The sequence below is a fragment of the Octopus sinensis genome, unplaced genomic scaffold (assembly GCF_006345805.1).
Source record: "Octopus sinensis unplaced genomic scaffold, ASM634580v1 Contig15072, whole genome shotgun sequence".
In the NCBI taxonomy this organism is placed as follows: Eukaryota; Metazoa; Mollusca; class Cephalopoda; order Octopoda; family Octopodidae; genus Octopus; species Octopus sinensis.
In genome coordinates, this window is record NW_021833524.1 from 20001 (window position 1) to 29909 (window position 9909).

The 9909-nt window shown below is 36.7% G+C and overlaps 1 long non-coding RNA gene across 1 annotated transcript in view; it reads left to right on the plus strand.

Moving 5' to 3' along the window:
• The window catches only part of LOC118761553, a 23281-nt gene extending 14318 nt beyond the window's left edge, over nucleotides 1-8963 (plus strand). Inside the window, exon 3 of the long non-coding RNA XR_004997467.1 lies at nucleotides 8838-8963. This is a non-coding gene — a long non-coding RNA (uncharacterized LOC118761553). The remainder of the gene's footprint in view (nucleotides 1-8837) is intronic.
• Nucleotides 8964-9909: the final 946 nt, after the last annotated feature.

Here is a 9909-nt window from a genome sequence, read left to right on the forward strand (position 1 = left end):
TCTGTCTGTCTGTGTGTCTCTCTGTCTATATATATATATGTATACACACATACATATATACATGTGTGTGTAATTTATCCTCTCTGTGTTCAGCCCTATCTATCTATCTATCTATCTATCTATCTATCTATCTATCTATCTATCTATCTATCTGTCTGTCTGTCTGTCTGTCTGTCTGTCTGTCTGTCTGTCTATCTATCTATCTATCTATCTATCTATTTATCTATCTATGTTTGTTTGCCTGCCTGTCTGTCTGTCTGTATGCCTACCTTTTTATCTCTCTGTCCCTTTTTCTATCTACCCTGCTATGTACGTATATATATGCATATACGCATGTCGGTCTATATGTGTTTGTATGTATGGATGTTTGTATGTGTTTGTGCTTGTATGTATATATGCATGTATGTATATGTATGCCTAAACACACAAACATACACGGATATATAGATAAATATACATACATAGATACTCATGCACGCATACTTATTTCCATACATACTTAAATATATACAAACACACATCCATATACACATACATAGATTGAATATATTCATGGCTATATGTTTTCAAGTATATATACCGATTTATGTATATATGTATATATGTATGTATGTATCCATGTATGTATGTATGTATGTATGTATGTATGTATGCATGTATGTATGTATGTATGTGTGTAAGTATGTATGTATGTGTGTGTGTGTAAGTATGTATGTATGTGTGTGTGTATGCATGAAGGTATGTCTCTCTCACTGTGACTTTATATCGCCGTGGTTCTGTATGTATGTACATATGTGTGTGTGTGTGTGTGTGTGTGTGTGTGTGTGTGTGTGTGTGTGTGTGTGTGTGTGTGTGTATCTACGTATGTATGTGCGTGTTTATCAACTCTCTTTAGTTCAGACTCGCTCTATTATCAAATTACAATATTTTCCAAATCTATATTGGTTAAAATCAGAACCGGCAACGAATATATTTCGCTCAGTTTTAAAACAAAATTTTTTGACAGAAACCTATTCCTTCACCTCATTCTTTGACCTTTTTTCCCGTAATTTCCTCCAAACTCCGCATCTCTTAACCTTCTCTACCATTCTAACGAAATCGATAAAGTCTTCGAGGCTGAAGATCAGTGTGTTTATACGTGCAAGCGTCTTTCCTCTTCGGCATTTTTTTTCGTTTGACCGTTGTTGCTTTCATGTGACCTGTGATACGAAGAAGTGTTTTCTTAAAAGCATCTGTCAATGATGAATAAACGATCGTTAATTCCCCTGGCCGTTACTATCAGCAGAAATTTGGGTTTTTTTTCTTCCTGTTTATAAAAGGCATGGCTACGTGGTTGAGAAGCTCGTTTTGCAAACGGTTGGTTTCTGGTTCAAGTCTTACCCCACGGCACCTTGGGCAAGTGGTTTCTACGACCAACGTCTTTTATCTTTTATCTTTTACGTTTTGCTTGTTTCAGTCATTAGACTGCGGCCATGCTGGGGCACTGCATTGAATTCTTACTCAAACGAATCGACCCAGTACTTATTATTTCTTTAAAACCTGGTACTTATTCTATCGGTTTCTTTTGCCGAAGCACTAAGTTACAGGGATGCAAACACACCAACACCGGTTGTCAAGCAATGGTGGTGGTGGCTGCGTAAGCACAGACAGAAAGACACACACACACACACACACATACACACACGTATCGAGTTAGAAAACAGAGAGATCTAATGAATGCAAATTAATTCATCAATTAATTAACATATTCACCAACAATTGTTTCATTTCACGAATAAGATTAAAATTACAAAATATATAAGCGCAGGAGTGGTTGTGTGGTAAGCAGGCTACTTACCAGACAACCACTCCTGCGCTTATATGTTTTGTAATTTTAATCTTATTTGTGAAATGAAACAATTATTGGTGAATTCGCCTGAGATTCGAAATTAATCCACTCGCTTGCTGCTTGTCAAACAAGTGTCACTCTTTGTGTTTACACCTCCACACTTGACCTCCTAGTTCCTTGCTGGTCACGGAAAGGTCAGTCGTTTGTTTAGAATTTGACCTACATTCTAGAATAGTCTATATAACAGAGACCATTTCCTTTCTCGCCCTCTTTTGTGTCGGCCATGACCAGGGACAACATTTCTCTTCGTCCTTCAGTCGCTATACGAAGCGTTGTTCTGCCGAAATCAAGAACCGGCGATGTCACTTTTATCCTTTCTTCCTCTCTTGTCAGCACCATGCATTCCCTATTCTGTCTCTCCCTACCAGCAAGCGCAACTTCCATACTATCGACTACCAACGAGCGGGCGAACCTTTTGTCACTGTCGACTACAATTACTTCAGGTTTAAGGCGACTACAATTACGCAGGTTTAAGGCGGCGAGCTGGCAGAAACGTTAACGCGCCGGGCGAAATGCTTAGCGGTATTTCGTCTGCCGTTACGTTCTGAGTTCAAATTCCGCATAGGTCGACTTTGCTTTTCATCCTTTCGGGGTCGATAAATTAACTGCCCGTTACGCACTGGGGTCGATGTAATCGACTTAATCCCTTTGTCTGTCCTTGTTTGTCCCCTCTATGCTTAGCCCCTTGTGGGCAATAAAGAAATATATATATGGCAGGTTTCTTTCAGTTTCCATCTACCAAATCCATTCACCAGGCTTTGGTTGCCCCTGGTCTATTCATTGTGGGTACATAATGCAGTAGACGAAATGTTGTTTTGCAACCTATGTTTGCGTTCTCCTTCAATTCTTCCCCATTCTTCAATCTTTTGGTTGTTCCTTGCTCAACTATTTCACACTTTACACAACGTTGATCTCAACAGTTTGTCACCTCCATTATTTCGTTCTCCGATGTGAATCCCGCCTTCCAGAATTACATTAGAATAAACAAGAACAAAACTAACCAATTCTGTGAGTGTGCAAATTAAAGAATAATCTCTCAGAAGTGTTCCATGTCGTAAACATCGAGATATTCGTGAAAATGGAAAATTCAAAATAATCCCTTTTCACAAAGTAAAAGACGAAAATGATTACTGACGAAAGGCAAAAGAAGAATGTATTATAAAGATTCTAAATCCTTACTAAACCTGAAATTGTGAACACCATTAATAAAAACAATTTCCTCTATACGGATTAGCCCAGAACAGATGTGTTTGAAAAGTTACACAACAAAGGTGCTTACACAGAAAGTACTCGCGGTACAAAAGATTCTTTCCCAAAGATTTGTAATATTCTGCTTAAAAAAAAAACAAACCCCAAAACAATAGGAGTGGCTGTGTGTTAAGTAGCTTGCTTACCGACCACATGATTCCGGGTTCAGTCCCACTGCGTGGCACATTGGGCAAGTGTCTTCTGCTATAACCTCGGGCCAACCAATGCCTTGTGAGTGGATTTGGTAGACGGAAACTGAAAGAAGCCTGTCGTATATATGTATATATATGTATATGTTTGTGTGTGTTTGTGTGTCTGTCTCCCCAACATGGCTTGACAACCGATGCTGGTGTGTTTACGTCCCCGTGATTTAGTATTTCGGTAAAAGAGACAGATAGAATAAGTTCTAGGCTTACAAAGAATAAGTCCTGGGGTCGATTTGCTCGACTAAAAGCGATGCTCCAGCATGGTCGCAGTCAAATGACTGAAACAAGTAAAAGAGTAAGAGAGTGTAAATGCTTGGCAGATGAGCTGAAGAGAAGACTCCTGTGTCTGCGACCAAATATTGCCAGGTAATTTTCAACACCTTTCTCAGACAGTTAATGCGGAACAAGTTTAGCGCTTTGGTGTGACCTTCGTAAACCATCCAAGCTTCGCAGACATACAACAATGTAGGCAGTACAACTGCTTGGTATACCTTCAGGTTTGTGGCCAGCCTAATGACTCACCTCACCCGTACAGATTCACGTAGCCGCCCGAATGCTGAGCTTCTCTTTGCGATGCGTGTGTCGACTTCGTCGTCAATTTTCACAGATCTTTAAAAGGTATATTGATGATACAAAACGTCTCATATATTTTGATTAGATTTATCAATGGGAAAAAGGAGAAAAGTTCATTTGATCATCAGAATTTATGAACATAGGCGTAAGAAAGGCTGTGTGGTAAGTAGCTTGCTTACCACACACACACACATATATATATAGGGAGAGTTCACGAAAAAACAAAAGACGAAGACAGGTGGTGTACAAAACAAACAGATTTATTAGTATAACGCTCAGGAATAGAAAAAGTTTTTTACGTTTCGTGCCTAAGCTCTTCTACAGAAAGGGACAGAGAAAAAACAAGGAGAGAGAAAAAAAGGAGAGAAACAAGGAGAGAAAAAAAGGAGAGAAAAAGGAGAGGAAAAAAATGTGTGTAGTGGCTAACGATCTATCATGGCGTCTGTATATATATATATATATATATATATATATATCCTTTTCTACTCTAGGCACAAGGCCTGAAATTTTGGGGGAGGTGGCCAGTCGATTAGACCGACACCAGTACGCAACTGGTACTTAATTTATCGACTCCGAAAGAATGAAAAGCAAAGTCAACCTCAGTGGAATTTGAACTCAGAACGTAAAGTATTATATATATTGGTATAAAAATGGTAGTTATTTTTTTTTCAAAATAATTTTTTTCTGTTAATTCTCACTCTGGGACAATTATTGTTTCATTTAACGTGTTATTAAAATTAGATTGATGGTGTTTGTTAGGGGTTTGTTTGTAAAATATAGAAAAAGGGCCACGTAGTGTTTGACAAGTCGTATAAGGGTTCTCTACGACAAAATAAATTTGGAAACCGATGTATGAAAAAAAAGAAACACCACACACACATGAAATATCGAAAAGAAAAAAAGAATTTATCTGTCCCTTGTCACTCATAAAAACAGTTTAATAACAATAGTCACGAAATCAAAGATTCGTTTATATTTTTGTGAAATTTTTTTTTTTTAAAAAGAGTTTCTCTCTGATTTGGTATCTTTTTTTTGTCATTTGAATAACGGAGAAGTAAAACCCCTCCGAAACTAAAAAAGCCGGGAGGTGGGGTGGGAAACAAGAAACGAACAAAAAATTTGTAAAAGAACTTATAAAAAAAAATTAAAAACACTACTAACATCACAGTAAACAATTATACTCATTAAACGGTGAGCTCCTAGTGTGAAGTCGTATTTATATCCGTGTCACGTCGACACTGCACATCATTTCATTGTTTGTCGTGGCACCGATCAAACCATTTCTTTCTTTATTTATTTATTTATTTTTCCTTGTTTTTTTTTTTTTAAAATACTTTGTTGTTTTTTACGTATTATTTTTGTATTTTATTTTATTTTATTTTATTTTATTTTATTTTATTTTTATTTTTTATAATTTATTGAGATTGGAAACTGTTCTGGAATTAGCTGTTTGTTTGAAGACAGCATACAAATAAATTTCTTAATGTCGACAACAACAACAACATGAAACAAGTGTAACGACGGCGATGGCAGAAATTGCAGCAGCAGCAGCAACAGTACCCAACATGGCAGTCATAACAACAACAACAACAACAACAACAATAACAACAGTATTACCATTAGCTGCAATTATAGTAATGATTCTCGAACAAGATAAAAAAAAAAACAGCAATGAATTGTGATAGATTTTAATGATTTCTTGCAACCTGCATCAATAACAAACTTCATTGTTGCTATCACGGTCTTCACCGTCGTCGCCGTTGTGAACTATCTCCATCATCATCATCATCATCATCATCATCGTCGTCGTCGTAGTCGTCGTAGTCGTTATCCTTGACATCTTCATCGTCGTCGTTGTCGTTATTGTCGTCGACCTCGTCGTCGTCATCATCATCATCATCCTCATCATCATTGTCGTCGTCATCATCATCATCGTCGTCATCATCGTCATCGTCATCGTCATCATCATCGTCATCATCATTATCATCGATCGTTGTCGGCATCGCCATCATCAACATCATCGATCACCGTCTTCATCATCATCGTCGTCGTCGTCGTCGTTGTCGTCATCATTAGCATCAACATCATCATCACCATGAGCGTGATCATCATTGCCGTTGCCATAATTGTCGTGGTCGTTGTCGTCATCGTCGTCATTATCATCATCATCCTCATCGTCGTCATCGTCATGGTTGTGGTGGTGGTGGTGGTCGTCGTCGTCGTCATCATCATCATCAAATTTGCCGTCGTCGTCGAGAAACAGAAAGACCAGAAGAAACGACAGTAGCAGCTGAGACAGCAGTAACAACAACAACAACAACAACAATAGGAAGACTAGCACCTCCACCACCACCACCACCACCACAAAAAACAATACCAACACCAACAGTTACAATGGCAAAAGTCGTAGGAGTAACAGCAGCAATGCCAATAACACCATTCGAAACCTGAACAACCTCAACCACACCACTATTAATAGTAGCAATAACAAGAACAATTACAGCAACGACCATAATAGTGCATGCCATCAAATATTATTATTATCATTATTATTATTGCTATTATTATTATTATTATTATTATTATTATTATTACTATTGTTGTTGTTGTTGTTGTTGTTGTTATTGTTTTTTGAAAGAACAGACAATATGATATATTAGGGTTCCATTATGGAAGATATCAATCATGCCATTTCCACCAATTTCCAACAGCAAATCACAAGAATCTCTAAAAGACCCAAAATAGTGCACTTTGCATCAAAAAGGGCTGCAGAAACACATCACACGCACATACATGCACACAAGCACTCACACCCATGCGTGCGTACATACATACGCGCACACACGCATATGTGGTACGCACGAGTAGCGGTTTGCCGTACTTAAGACTGCGCATGCAACGTTATAAAAATCAAAAGCCGTTTAATTCATGCAAGGTGCACGTAGCATGCGTACTACACTCTTCGTTGCATTATCTCATAAAAATGAATGATTTATTTTAAAACCTGATTTGTTATTTGCATTCATTTAGGCGTACTTTGCATGCCTTGCATTCATGTAGAACACACATGCACGCACAGACATACAAGCACGTACATGCATACCTTCGCAAACACACACAGACACACGCGCGGGAGCGTTGAAACACACGAACACGTATGTCCTCTGCATAGCGATACGCGACCACTCAGAATAAAACGTGACTTCCACACGCAAGAGGTACCGGGTGGTTGTTGCAAAAAAAGCTCGGAGCTATCCAGCAATCTCTGCTGCTGTTTGTTCAGTCAGTTGTCAACAACCAGATACCGCTTGAATATCCTCTACAACACACTACTATCAACACCATCAGTAATGTTGCAGCTCTTTCGTTGTATTTTCAGTTGAAATTCTGGTAGGGGCAAGTTTCCTATCCACTTCCCCTTTCCTACGGTGTCGATAAGACACACACACACACACACACACACACACAACACACACATATATATATTATCGAGTTAGAAAACAGAGAGATCTAATGGATACAAATTAATTTATCAATTAAGATATTCACCTACAATTGTTTCATTTCACAAGCAAAATTGAAATTATAATGCACACATATTACTATATACACACACATACACATACACACACGCATACATACATACATATATATATATATATATATATATATATTATATATATATATATATATATTATATATATATATATACATATACATACATATATATATATGAGCGTTTAAGAAAAAAAACAAAAGACGAAGACAGGTGGTGTACAAAACAAAAACAGATGTATTAGTATAACGCTCAGGAATAGAAAAAAAAGTATTTTACGTTTCGAGCCTACACTCTTCTACAGAAAAGGACACAGAAAAAAAAAGAGAGAAACAAGGAGAGAAAAAGAGTGGCTAACGATCTATCAGGCGACTATATATACACACAACACACACACACACACACACCATATTATCTATATTATATACATATACATATCACACACACACACACACCACACACATATATATACATATATATATATATATATATATATATATATTATATATATAATATATATATTAAAATACATAAATGTGTGTGCATGTGTGTGTATAGTTTACACATCCAGTGGAGGTAGAATTTTAAAAAACAAGTACTCCATCAAATGAGAGATAAATATCAATTTAAATAAACAACCGAAAGAGCTACTAATAGTTTCATGCTTTTATGATACTTGAACTGGCGTATTTATAAAATATGCCTTGTGTGTTAGAGCAATCTTTCAGGCTTCTATTTATACATTTATATATATACTAGCAGTATCGCCCGGCGTTGCTCGGGTTTGTAAGGGAAATATATTTTTAGAGAGTTATAGCAAAAAATAGCAAAAAATGCATTAAAAATGGAAAAAAATGATGGTAAATTTTTTTTAAATCGTTGACTCATCGTAGACATTTTTAGAGAGTTACTTTCCGTATATAATAGCGAAAAAATGCATTAAAATGGAAAAATATGATGGTAAATTTTTTTTTAAATCGTAGATTCATCATAGCCGCGCGCTAATACCCAGAAGGGCTCGATATGAATCACGACTATAAGATACCTGGTTTTGGTTAAACTGCACTGCAAAATGTGGGAGTAGTTAGACACACAACCTTACTTTTATATATAAAGATATATATATAGGGAAAATGGGAAAAACATTGGCGCAAAAAGTGGAACGAGAAGAAAGAAATGTAATCAAGAAAACTAAGATCCTCGTCCTCCCTGATTGCAGAAAGCACATTAAATACGACTAGTATAGAACTAAATAACAGAAAATATGTCAAAGTCTGCGAGACAGCAACTCAAGCGGGAGCAGGTGGTGCCCTCCGATTCGATAAAAGAAACCTGTCCATGTGTCTACTCTTGTAAAACATTTCAGATCTGGAATTACGCAGTGTGTTGGAATTGCTGGATCTAAGAAGAATATGAGATCTTTCTGCTACGCATAAGTTGCATTTCTTAGATCCACTAACATATGGTTTGGATTTCTCCGCTATGCTATTCACCATTTAATTGTATGCGGGTTGGAGCTGCTCTTCAGACTCCATACGTGGCTAGCCAACTTAGATGCATTACTTCTATCGATGAACCAGAAAGAAGATCGGTTGTTTGCATAACGTCTCTTGAATGCGCCCTCACATAGCCCGATGTAATTCTTCTTTTCAATTGATTTGTCTTGGAGTCTCGTAAGCTCTTCTTTACAAATGAATTATCTCGGAAGCTCCTTTGCTATTTAATTCGGCTACAGCTTATTGTTCATATCTGCCAGCGTAAATTTATGGGAAGATTATTAGTGTGGTGCTGGTATAACGTAGGATAGGATATGATTAATATAATAAAAATACTAATGCAATTTTTGCCATAGCAAATGAACACGTGTATTAATATTCCGCTTAAAATGCATGGATTGTGCAAATCATACTTGTAATATCCTATGGATGGGGAAAACCACAACTAAAGCATGGAATTTGTGGAAAAGTACGTAGCAATGTATTAAAGGATTCACAAATTTTCATCCAAAGTTCTTGTCATAATATATATATATCTATATATATAAATATATACATATCGTTTTGGGATTTGGTTTGCAAGATTCTTTATGTGAGTTCGTGTGTTGAAGCATATTCTGTTGTGTCTGGGGAGAGTCATTTTCTTTTTGTGCCTTATAATTTAACACACTCACCGGTAAAATTTCCACTTATTCCTTATTTTTATTTTCCTAAAATTTTCGTTGCATCTTTCAAAAACGTTTATAGTCGAAGCTGTGTCCTCGTGAAACTCGTCTGCATATTCTCAATTATCAAATGTATGTATACAGATGTTTTAATTTAAATGAGACATAAAGAAAAAAAAAACATTCGAAATTTGTGGTGAATCCTATTAGCAGAGTAATTACATATAGAAGAACATATAGAATCTCCTATCTGTAATTCTTCAGACGAAGATTAAAA